The sequence below is a fragment of the Sorex araneus genome, chromosome 2, assembly GCF_027595985.1.
Source record: "Sorex araneus isolate mSorAra2 chromosome 2, mSorAra2.pri, whole genome shotgun sequence".
NCBI lineage: Eukaryota > Metazoa > Chordata > Mammalia > Eulipotyphla > Soricidae > Sorex > Sorex araneus.
Window position 1 is genome coordinate 141,962,447 of NC_073303.1, and position 12,847 is coordinate 141,975,293.

Below are 12,847 nucleotides of genomic sequence, written 5' to 3' on the forward strand. Positions count from 1 at the left end.
TCATTGCAAAGAATTTTTTTTTAATTTTTTGAAGGCTCCCTGTGGTGCTAAGGGCTTACTCTTTGCTCTGTGCTCAGAGATCACTCCTGCACTTGTCAGGATATCATATGAAGTGCTAGTGGTTAAACCAGGGTTGGCCAAGTGCAAGGCAAACACTTTATCTCTCATACTATTGACCCACCCCAAGACTTAATTTTTAATCTACTTCAAATTTCTGTATGGACTAAGATAGTGATGCACATTCATTCTGTGTCATATGAATATTCATTTTTCTTAGGTTCCTTCATTAAAGAGACTGTTTTTTTCCATATTATATACTTTTGGCTTATTTTACATAATTTTAATGGTCACAGATGCATGAGTTTATTTCTGAGTTAATTTCCTTAATCTTTCTTCCAGTTTTTATGCCAGTAACACTCTCCTCCCCCCACTATTTATTTTATTTTGTGAAAGTATCATGATATACAGTTATTCATAATTGGCTTTTAGACATACAATGTTTCATCCCTGATCCCAACACCAAGTTCATCTTCCTTCACTAGTTTCCCCAGGTTCCATCCCCGATTCCACCTCAGTCTACCATGTCAACAGGAAGCTTTATAAGTTTGTTCATTAAGGTTTTGGTTGCATGCTTTAGGTGTTGTTGACACTATGGTTTGGATATTTAGCTCTATCATATGCATGACATTATTCATTACAGCACTCAGTACAACAGTAAGGTTTGAAATCAACAACAGATCAGCGGATCATGAAGATGTACACATTGGAATGCTATGCAGCAGTAAGCAATGATGAAATCATACAATTTGCTTCAACATGGATCAAACTGAAGATGCCATGTTAAATGAAGTAAGCCAGGAGAAGGATGAACACTGGATGATATAACTTATGTATGATATTTAGAGTAGCTTTATGAGAAAATGCAATGGGGATACCTAAATCACTCTTGATCCCTGGTTTGTTCTTTCTGATTGTTCGTTATAAGTGTAGAGAAATGCAGCACACTTCTATGTACTTTAATTTTTTTCTTACTGAGATAACAATAGGATTACTGAGATAACAATTAAGGATTCTAATAATTTTGTAGCCTTCAACTTTATAAAAGTTATTAGCTTCAATATTTGCATTTTGAAATCATTATAATGTTATCTGCAAATGATAACTTCTTTACTTTCAATGAGAATATTCCTTTTTTTTTAACCTAATTTGTCTAATTAGCACTTCAATATGTTTAAAAATGGTATGAGGGCTATTCCTGTTCTTTTTCTTGATATTTGAGAAGTATTTAGCTTTTCACCAGCTCTTTCAAATGAGCTTTTTTAAAAGCTAGGATCCTATACGTGTGCATTCCCTATTTTATCTGTTATTTTGTTATATTTTTATCATTTTCTATCTTGTTGAGTTTTGATCATAAATGAAGTTAATTTTAAGTGCTTCAAAAATATTTTGAGCTAATTATGTAATTCATGTCCTTCATTTATTGTGGTGAATTATCACATCTTACTGATTTGTTTATCTCAAACTGTCCCTATCCAAAAAATTATTCTTGATTAATGAAATACTTTTCAAATTCTATTATTTACCTTGTTTTTCTAATATTTGGTTGAATTTTTTGCATTTGTTTCCCAAAAGTGACTGGTCTGCTGTTTTTTTTTTCTTTTTTTTTCTTAGGCAGTCTTGTCTCATATTAGTATGAATATATAGCTGGTTTTGTAAAATAAATGGAAGAGTTCACTGCCAGGTCATTTTGGTCATTTTGTGGAAGACTTTTATAAAACTCATAATAATTGTCCTTTGCATATTTAATAGAATTCACCAATGAGGAGACCAGAAGTGTAGTGAGGAGGGTAAGGCTTTTGCCCTACATGTGGATGATGTGGGTTTGCTCCACAGTTTCCTATATGGTTCCCAAGCTGGCCAGGAGTAATCCTTGAGTACCAGTAAATATTGCCCAAAGCCGAAACAAAAAAAAGATAATCCACCAATGAAAGCTACCTTTTCCTAGATTTTGACATTTGGGGAGTTAAAAAGTATTTATTAGTAATCAGATTTTATTGTGAATTTAGTATCCTTGGCAATAATAGCTGCATTTAGGGATCCAACCCAGGTCAACTATATGCAAGGCAAGAACCCTCCCCACCGTCCTATTGTTCCAGCATTATTCTATTTTTTTCATAGTAAATCATGTCAAATAGGTGTCATTTTTGTTTGTATCCCAAAAGTACTCTCTTAGTTTTATTATTTTATTGCCTTAAATTTCTATTTAATGAATTTTGCTCTGGGGTCTAGAAAATAGCTTAATGGGTTAACCATATTCTTTGCATATAGGGGGCCTGAGTCAATCCTTGACATGTGTCCCCAAGCACAAAGTGTGGAGTAGTCCCTGAGCAATGCAAAGTGTGCCCAACAAATCTATATACATTTAAATATATATAGTATACATATATGTGTGTTTGTATATATATATTTATGTGTGTATATCCTCTAATTTTGTTTTATTTGCTTTTTGGGTCACACTCGACAATGCACACAGGTTACTACTGGCTCATGCACTCAGGAATTACTCCTGGCAGTGCTTGGGAGACCATAGGGGATGCTGGGAATCGAACTCATGTTGGGCCTTTGCAAGGCAAATCCCTAACCACTGTGCTATTGCTTCAGCCCCTCTAATTTATTCTTATTATTCTCTTTCTACTAACTTTTTTTTTAGTTTTTTTTTAAATATTTTTTAATGAATCACCATTAGATACAGTTACAGACTTACACACTTTCATGGTTATGTTTCAGTCATACAATAATCAAGTATTCATCCCTCCACCAGTGCCCATTCTCCACCACCAATATTCCAAGCATCCCTCCCGCCACCCCCTCTCCATCTCCCAACCCCTGCCTCTGTGGCACTATGGCAGGCACATTCACTTTATTCGGGGTCTCTTTTTGCTGGTATTCTTCAAACTCATTGGATCTGGATGCCTGCCTTTTCTTTCTACTAACTTTTGATGTTCATAATTTTATAGTTTTTTAGGTCTAAAGTTACATTATATAATTGTTATATTTTCTTGACTTAGGTTTTTATTACTAAGAAACTGTTTCTCAGAACTGCTAGCTTTGCATTTTATATGTCTATTCACATTTTTTTTTGTCTCATGGTTTATTGCTGGGCTTTTTGTTGTGCATTATCATATTCAGTTTTTACAATGCTGGAGTCATAGCACAGCAGGTAGAGCATTTTCCTTGCACGAAACTGACCCAGGTTCTATTCCTTCATCCCTCTAAGAGAACCTGGCAAGCTACCGAGAGTATCCCGCTTGCACAGTAAAGTCTGGCAAGCTACCTATGGCATATTTAATATACCAAAAACAGTAAAACAAGTCTCACAATGGTGACATAACTGATGCCTGCTTTAGCAAATAGATGAACAACAGGATGAAAGTGCTACAGTGCTACAGTTTTTGCATATTTTCAAACTTGGGTTAATTATCTGTTCTTTGTTTGTTTGTTTTTTTTTTGGTGGGGGTGATACCATGCTCAAACTTTTGTTTTGAATATTAACTAAGAGGATTTAAATCTTCTTGAGAAAAGCATTTAGTTACTTTTCAAATAGAGACTTTTCTCTAAGCTCATCCTATATCCCAAATTCACATCAGGATTTGCTTAATAAGTGTGATATCAGGACTAGGGAATTCTTTCAATACCATTGGCTCAATATTACCCATTATCATTAATGAGAATATGGTTTACAGGGGACAGTGACCCATATGTAAAAGGGTAGCCAGAGCATGTATTGGAGAAAATGTAGAAAAAATAGAACTCTCACTCAATGTTGAGAAATTAGATTATGCCTCTTAAAAAATGAAAAGATAATTGCCCTATCAAGGAATTAGATTCCTAACTCTGTATTCAAAGGACACAGGACCAGTAATTAAGAAACATATATGTATATATTAGCAAGATTAAAGAATAAAGAGGTTGTTGTATATGTAGAAGCTGAATACAACTATAGGAAAATCTGTCATCTTCGCTTTGCTACAAATATAATTGGAGGAGTCAAGCTAAATCAATAAGAAGAGAGAGATATCCAGATGATTTCGCTCATATGAGAAGAAATGAAGCAGGAGGGTAGACAATGTTCCTTTGACTTTGTTCATAGAACTTTATTTACCATGTGAGCATGCTGAAAGTGCCCAATGAACTGTGATGGAGGGAGATCAACACTTCAGTGGTTGGTATATTATGGTACTATTATACCACTATCAATTATAAACATTAATACATTTATGCATATCATAGTTAATGCATTGAGGTAGTCCTTAGCATTATTTGAATCTATTTTCTGTGCATTTTGGTCACCTCATCCTAAGCATGTACAGAGATCAGGGACTAGGGCTAGAGAGATAGTACAGGAATAAAGTACAGCCTTGTACATGGCTGACTCTTATATGCCTGATACCATATGTGATCCTCCACATCCCCTCCAGCAAGGTATAATCTAAAAACTGACCAAATAAATACATAAATCCGGGACTATCTATTAATATGAGTAAATAATACCGAAGGTTATAGAATGTGTTCGGTTAAGCCACATTAGTCCTTTTTAGGTTGAGCAGTATAATAACCACAGAGGGAAAAAATGATTGAAATTGGCTAAGCTTGTAAAAGTTAATTCTGAATAATAATTTTGAACTTCTTAAATTTATCTAATTACTAATATGAAATAAATTCAATATTTTAGTATAGTTCTAATGAGAATGGGCACTAATATTTTTAGAATTTAATAAGATTCAAGATTTTTTATTCACCAGTTATGATATATATGTTATACTATTTAAGCACAGATATAATTTTTTTCAAGACTGATTTTATATTACTTTTTAAATTGTCACCCACAAACACTATTTTGATACAGATCACAGTGTAGGTGCTGAATTATGAGACAAATGTAAACGTTTTTTTAGGGAACCAGGACTTAGTACAGGGGTTAGAATTTTAGCAAGCCAATCCCAGTTCTCCATATTGCCTCTCAAGAATATGAATACTCCTGGGGTGACCCTTAGTATCATCACAATTTTAGACCTTGTATTGAACACCTTACCAAGTTATCTTTGTGTTTCAGTGGGTATCCACAGATTCCCCCTGACCCTCACTTGGCAACTCCTGCTATGAGAAAGTAGGTTTTCTACCTTCCATTAATGAGAGAGACTTTCTGGAAGGAACATTATTAGGATGATTAAATAATACAGGAAAAGAAAAGTATAATGTTTATACATAAAGAGAGATTGATAGTCTCTGTATATATAAACTTTATACTTTATTATTTTACATGCATTCATGTATATATACATATATAAAGAAACTGTTAATTTTTAACGTCGAAAACTGCTACGAAACAATGTGTATGACACTAGTTGGAGAAATAATGATGACGCATTTAGTACCATTCAGTTTAGGGGAGAAAAGAGAGATGCACCTAGGAAATTTATCAGAAAGAGAAAACATTGGATTATATTAGAAAACTAAAAAAATCAGTCATGTCCCTGAATAGTTTTTAGGGCAACAAGAAATTTCAAGGACATTAGGTGGTTGTGCATCTAGTTTTATTAAAGAGTCTGTGAAGGAGTTGAACAAGAGATGATTTTTAGTGTAACATATATCTAAACAGTGAAAAAATAGTTTTAGATTAAAAAGTAATAGTGTACCTTATTGTGTTTGAAAAAATTTCTTCCCAATGAAAAGTTATGGTACATAATTTTAAATATAAAAAATGTGAGTATTTAATAAAAAATTATTGATGAGCAAGGGAGGGAAGAGCTGTTATGCAAATGATGGGTACTGGGAAAGTAGAAACCAGAGCCAAGGAGTCAAGCAAGGGAACCAAGAGTGGTTCCCTTCAAACAACAAAAGAATCAGAAGGGCACAATGAACCAAAGTACTGCATTAGCATTTTCATAATTGACCCAGGGAATTAAAAGCAGAAGGAATCACATTTAAAGTCTGAAAGTCCATATCTGACAATTAAGGAAAGACAATTACATTCACCAAGGGGGAGAGAAAAAAATCAACGACTTCATTCTCTAATGGACAGTATTACTTAAGTGGGAGAAACAGAAGTTAGAGAGAAGGAAGGATACATAATATTTCTAAGAGATAAAAGTGTGAAAGTAATTTAGAGATCTTTGTATACAAAACATTGTGCAGAACATTTATTCACTAAAAATTATGTCATCCACATAATTCTTGAGAAACATTGATAATGAGGAACATATAATATGGGTAAATAAAGGGTAAAATGTACTACATAACCCATTTGAAAGTACTAAGAACTTTGGGTTAACATTTGGGTTAATTTGGGTTAACATCTTAGTAATGACTTAACTTTAGTAACCAGGGTGGCTTTAACACTTAAAAAAGGAAAAGAGTATATCATTTGGTATGAGTGTAGGAACTAGGGATGTCCCAGTATGCCTCTAATTTGCAAATCCACATATATAGAACAAATTAATTTGGAAAGCAGTTGAACATTTGGAATACATTTTACCTTGGGAATAGCATTTCACATAAGTTCCCAGGCCTGTTAACAAAAAGTTTTATTTTTTTATTTTATTTTGCTTTTTGGGTCATACCCGGCGATACAAAGGGGTTACTCTTGGCTTTACACTCAGTAATTACTCCTGACAGTGCTCGGGGGACCATATGGGATGCTGGGAATCGAACCCTGGTTGGCCGCATGCAAGGCAAATGACCTACCCACTGTACTACAGCCCCTCACAAAAAAAAAATTTAATAAAAACATGAGTCTAAACATACGCCAACAATAATGTTATTATAATAATTTGACTCTATTCAACTGCCATGTAAAATGTTTCTAAGATACTTGTAGATCGATACTTATTTCTAAGATACTTGTTTCTAAGATACTTGTAGACCTCAATTTCAAATCACTTGTTTCCAAATGCATGCAAGAACATTATCTCATGTTTTTGAGCCAGGTTATTCATATATTTTGTAGAAAATTTTCATTTTTTGGAATTTGATTTTTGGCCTATTCTCCATTTATTAATGCTCTGGATATAATTTACTCCTTCAAATTTTAAAGGACTATAGAATGCTGTCCCTACATTTAAACAGCCACATAGGTGAGAACCACATTTGGTTCTTTTTGTATACATTGGCTTGTACCTGATGCTGTGACAATAACAACTAGCTAGAGTGTATTATTTCAGATGAAATAGTAATAATTCATATTAGTTTATGGGATAAACTTTTGATAGTCTATAATGCATTTATTTTGAATATATCTAACTATATTCAATAATACACAAAATACAAGTTACCATTATGGGAATAATGCATGCATAATATATTCTACACAGGTGGAATTCAGTTTTCACAAATACCACTTGAACATCTGGTTCCGTATAGTAAAACTTTCCAAATCTTCCTCACATACTTATACAATCTATTTTGCTATACAAAGTAGCTATCTTTTGAATAGAAAACAACTATAAAACGATTTATTCAAAACTTTTTGAAGTTGGAAATAATAAACCTTTATAGTGAATGCATTTTTCAGATGTAGGAGTATGCTTGAAAGAAATATTAAAGCTGAGTGCTGGAGAGTGAAACAACTAATGATGTTCTGGGAGCAGAAAGTTATCAGGAGTCAGGTGTAATCAATGAGTCATTCTGGGAAGATGGGTCTTAGCTGGGAATCCAGCCAGAAAGGCTGGACTCTCTTATTGGAGAACAATAAAAACATTGCATATTGAAACTATCTAGACTTGATATACATTCTATGATAACAAATCTTAGCCATATCCTTATTTTGTTTATATATCTTTGAACTCTCTCTTCAGGTAATTTTTCAGTGCAATGGAAGCAATTCAGTTTTGTTTTATTTTCTTTCTTGTTATTTCTGATAAAGCACATTGCACGCAATTAGTTTTGTACAGCATACTATATGACATCTGTTGAGAGCTATTTATACCTAGTTGGTTTTGTCTAGATGTTAAGTCGGGTCAGTTTTATAAAGGAGTCCTATGTTTGGACATATATGTTTTCTCCATTCTCCTTTTAAGAAATTTGTATTTTCCCACCATCTATTTTTGTGTGGAACTTTAATGACAAAGTTGTTAACATTTTGGTTTCAATTCAAATATACTAAATAAGTTGCCTGCCTATCAGAATGGTCTGATTGCTCTTTACCCTAGATTATTTTCTTTATGTCTTGTCCCACAGAAAAAGGCTATTATTATTCTTATAGAGTGGCACATCACCATTATGTAGACGAAAATCTGAAAATTTAGTATCTCCTCACTAGTAATGCAAGAATGACTGACCACTCCTTCTCTTCTTTCCCATATCCAGTTATCCCTCACAAGCAGAAAGAATGATATTCTCTGATGGACTTATCTATTTTTCCCTGAATTTTATCCTTTCTGTTCTGGAAGCTGCACTATTCACTATTCCCTTCAGTTAGAAGTCTTCTATCTTTTTTCATGAGAAGTCTTGAGGTCTCTCTTGCATAATCATTTGTAAGTGGGACTTTAAGATTTGGTTCATCATATCAGATGTGTTATTCACTCAGGGTAGATAAGATTTACTGTAATGCTGCTTTTACAGAGATTGAATCTGATGTAGTTTGGAATTGAACTCTGGGGTCATTCAGGTCTCCAGGCCAAGGGGAAGTAGGAAAGGGAAAATATGCAGACGAGTTGTGAGCTGCAACAGGATACAATACATGTATCTCCTTGGGACTAAAAGGAGGTTTTATTGGAATTACTTCTTTTAGCGAATAAGAGGATATGTTTCTTATTATTTGGGGGCAAAGTATGCCTTTGTTTTCTCTCCAATCATGACTCTAGGAAGAAATGAGGAATATATCTCCACTGCTGTTGGCATAAACATTAAAATACTCCCTTACTATCCATATTTTTCCCTGTATAAAATAAAAATGTAGAACATAAAGTGAACTGAAAAATAGAATCCTTACTCTTTCAGCATCATTTACTTAGCCTAGAAACATACAAGATGTGCTCATACAGGGGGGGAAAATATTGATACTATGTTTTCCATTTCTGAATGGACTCTTAGTATTGGCTTCTCTGTGAGCATCTCTTAGCTTTCCATGGTGCTCTGATTGTTACTTCTACCTTCCCTAGTAGAGAGATGAGAATATCAAAATTGAGATCAGTGAGTGAAGTTACCAGGAAATAGAATGTAAAGAGAAGTCTGATTTCTGTGTAGAGGTGATCTAATGGGTGTGACAAATAAGCTCATTTTTACACTAGACCAGAGGTATCCAGATATATTTAGCTTACAATTTACTTTACATGGGAAAAAATATCTCCCTGATTCCCCAATGGAAATCTATCTTCTTTAAGCAAAGAGAAAGTGCCCAGACCCTATTGAATTTATGGGTGGCTACTACTATCCCTCCCCCAATCTGTCCTGTGCCCTACATAAAGCTACATCTCTACCAGCTTTGGGAAAAATGCTAAAGCTTGAGTATGCAGAAGAGTAAGTGATGAACATATAGATGAAATACATTTTCTTTTGTGCATTGGTTGACTTAGCTTACAATATGGGGAACTCCAAGTAAAACAAGATAATGCTAGTAAGTACAAATAATAATGTAGATATCAAATGGAGTATATTGTTATGTATAACTTTTATAGCTATAATCTCTTTTATAAAGATCCAATATTATTTTACTCCATCTAAAACTAATTAATCATACCAAAATGATGGGCTTCCAATACAAGAATAAATGATATTATTTTAAATGATATTATTTTAATATTTGTATTATTTTAAGTCTCTTGGCAAAAGCATATTACCATCTCTTTACCACAATCTAACATTTTCAAATCCAGATTTAGAATTACTGGTGTTAAAGTGAGATGAGCATTATCAATCATTCAATCTTAGTTTAAATGGTTTTAACAAAACTCTTTTCTGAACTTTGTTTTGAACTCAGTTCAAAGAATTTAAAACATAACTTAGAGAGAGAGAGGAGAGAGATTTAAGGAAATAAATTTTTAAAAAATCAAAAAAGAATCAATAGACTTTCTTATATACAGATTAAAAGTGTAATATCTAGGACTGGCTATTGTGACACCAACCAACACTTAACAGCTGCTTCTATCTTTTTACTTATATGAAACTTTACTATTTTAGTCCTGGTGTCACATCAATTTAATTTAGATTTAGGTTCTCAGTTCTTTTAAACTTTGAGTGTGAAGAAAGATTAAAAAAGTGGAATAAAGAGACACATACCTGAAAAAATTTAAACAGTTTCCAATATATCCTTTGGGCTTTTCGAAAACTAACTTAGATAAAAACACCAGTAGCATGCATTTCCTTTATTCATGCAAGTGAAGCGGAAATCCATATGGTTGCACTTTAGTCCTTCTACAAAAGTAACATTTTACAAAGTCTGGCCTCAGTCCTCAAGATATTTCAGACATATGTTTTGTTTTGTTTTTTTCTTAATATGTCTAGATGCTGTCTCACTCCTCCATTTTGTTTCACATGTGCAGATTCAGCTAAAATGTGCTACAACTGAACTCACTTCACTGGGCATGTACTAACCACCCAACTAAGAATTACACTTTTAATATTTTGCAGGACAACTTCAAATTAGTTATGAATTAGAAAATAGAGAACAGAGGGTGTATTGTTCCATTCACTGTAGGGGAACATAGAAGAAAATGAGTGGTTTGAGAAGCTATGGTAACCCAAGCTGCTAGCAAATAAATCTTACAGTCCTAGGGTGTTCACAAAGCATTCAGCTAGAAGAACAGGAATCTGATTTATGTTTCTGAGTCTGGAGAGTGTGAAAATACATATGAACAAGTTTAATGTGAGAAAGGCATGCACTCTGAAAAATTAAGTGTACAGCAATCATACTGCATAAAAATAGTCATTTTGCACATAAATTGTGTTTAATTACTTAATTGATTAGAAAAATATAGATTTACGTCTGTTTTATAGTCCATAACCAAACATCCTGTTTATTAAAATGTCACATAGAAAATAAATCCCATTAGTTTTGCACTATCAGGTAGGTAAATTTCCTTGCCACATATGGAAACCCTATTTGGTTTTTGTTTGGGGTCCATTCTCTGCAGTGCTCTGGTCCTACCTAGGCAGTAATGGAATCAGTCTTGGCTTCTTGCAAAACATATCCTTAGGTCATTGAGCTTTTTCTGACATCTAGAACATCTAGAACAATACATACATCAAAAAGAGAAACATCATTGCAAAACCCAGTGAATCTTCAAAACAGTTGCCTTTATAGTCCACATTCTCCTTATCCTTCCATCCTATTTGAGAAGGGATATGCATCCCCTATGATACCATTAGTACTAATAGAAGGGAGGTGTGTGCCAATGATTTCTTTCTTCCTTTTATTTCCTTCCCAGTATTTCAACAACGATCTTAGAAAAAAATATTGCTTTCTAGGTATTTTTCCAGGAGTGACAAAACTAATATGCTCAATATACAAAAGTAGAAATTAAGATCTATAGATATATATCACAAAAAAAGATGAGGGATTAGGGATGCCAAATTAATAATAGAAACATTATAATGTGGAGATGACAGGGTGTTTTTGTTTGTTTGTTTATTTTGTCTTGTTCTTTTTTTGTTTTGGAAGTCATGGGCATCAGTGATCAACACTTAATCCTAGTTCTGTGTTCATGGATCACAACTATAGTGCTTGGAGGACCAAATGTGGAGCTGGCATTAAACTGGTCTCAGCCACATGTAAGGCAGGCATTTTAACTCTGCTATGATCTCTCCAGCCTCACAAAACATGGCTTTTTAATAGAGAAAGGTACAAGAAAAAATGATTGAGAGTTCTTTTGGATTGTTTTGGCCAAACTCTTGAAACTGCTTGGGGTCACTCTCAGGGTACTTGGGGAGTCCATTGTATATAAAGAATTGTACCTCTGCTTCTTGCATACAGGAAAAGTGCTTCTGCCTTTGAATGATCTTCTGTCAATCATTGTTATTTCTAAGTAGTAAAATGATCATTACTAAGAGAAAAACATATGAATACTCAAAAATGTATTTATAAAAGTTATTTATTTAATTGTATGATACTGATGTTTAAATTTTTTCTTAGGGAGGAGTCGGGGAAAAAGTCAGAATTTAGTAGTTTTTTTCTCATTGCCATAAAACTTGCTGTTTGTGAATATTGTGTTCAGAATAGTTATATGCATTGTATGCTTGAATTTGAGAAGGTAGTACACTCATATTTAAATTGATATCATTCATATGTCTGTGTTATATAGACATTGTGCTAAAATGCAACTGTAGTATTAGAAAAAATAACCAGAAAATAATATGACAAATGTGTAGCTATAGATTTCTATTTCTGATTCAAATTTATGTCTTTCACATTAAAGGATTTCAATGTGAAATATCTGTCTTGTGATTAGAGCTTCACCCTTACTTTATGCTAGGCTTACTGACAGATTTACTTTGTACTTACCTTTTCTAATAAAGTGAGCTGTGATAGATCACTAGAGAAATTATGTGTAATTTTACCTAATTAAAAATGGTGACTCACATATTTGGATTGTGGAGGATTGCTGGTGAGTTGCTGTATATGTTCATAATAGTTGATCTACAAATGATATGGCTTTTGAATTGGTTGTGTTTCGATCCTACACCTGATCCAAAGATAAATAAAAGAGCATTAAATATTTCTATAGGCCTTCATGCCTGCTTGACAATTTCTTTCTCTGGTATAATTTTTTGTTTCTTCCTTATAATCTCTATTCTAGATTTTTCTGAAATAAGAACTTGCTATGACCTTGTATACCTGTGGTGGGGGGGAATA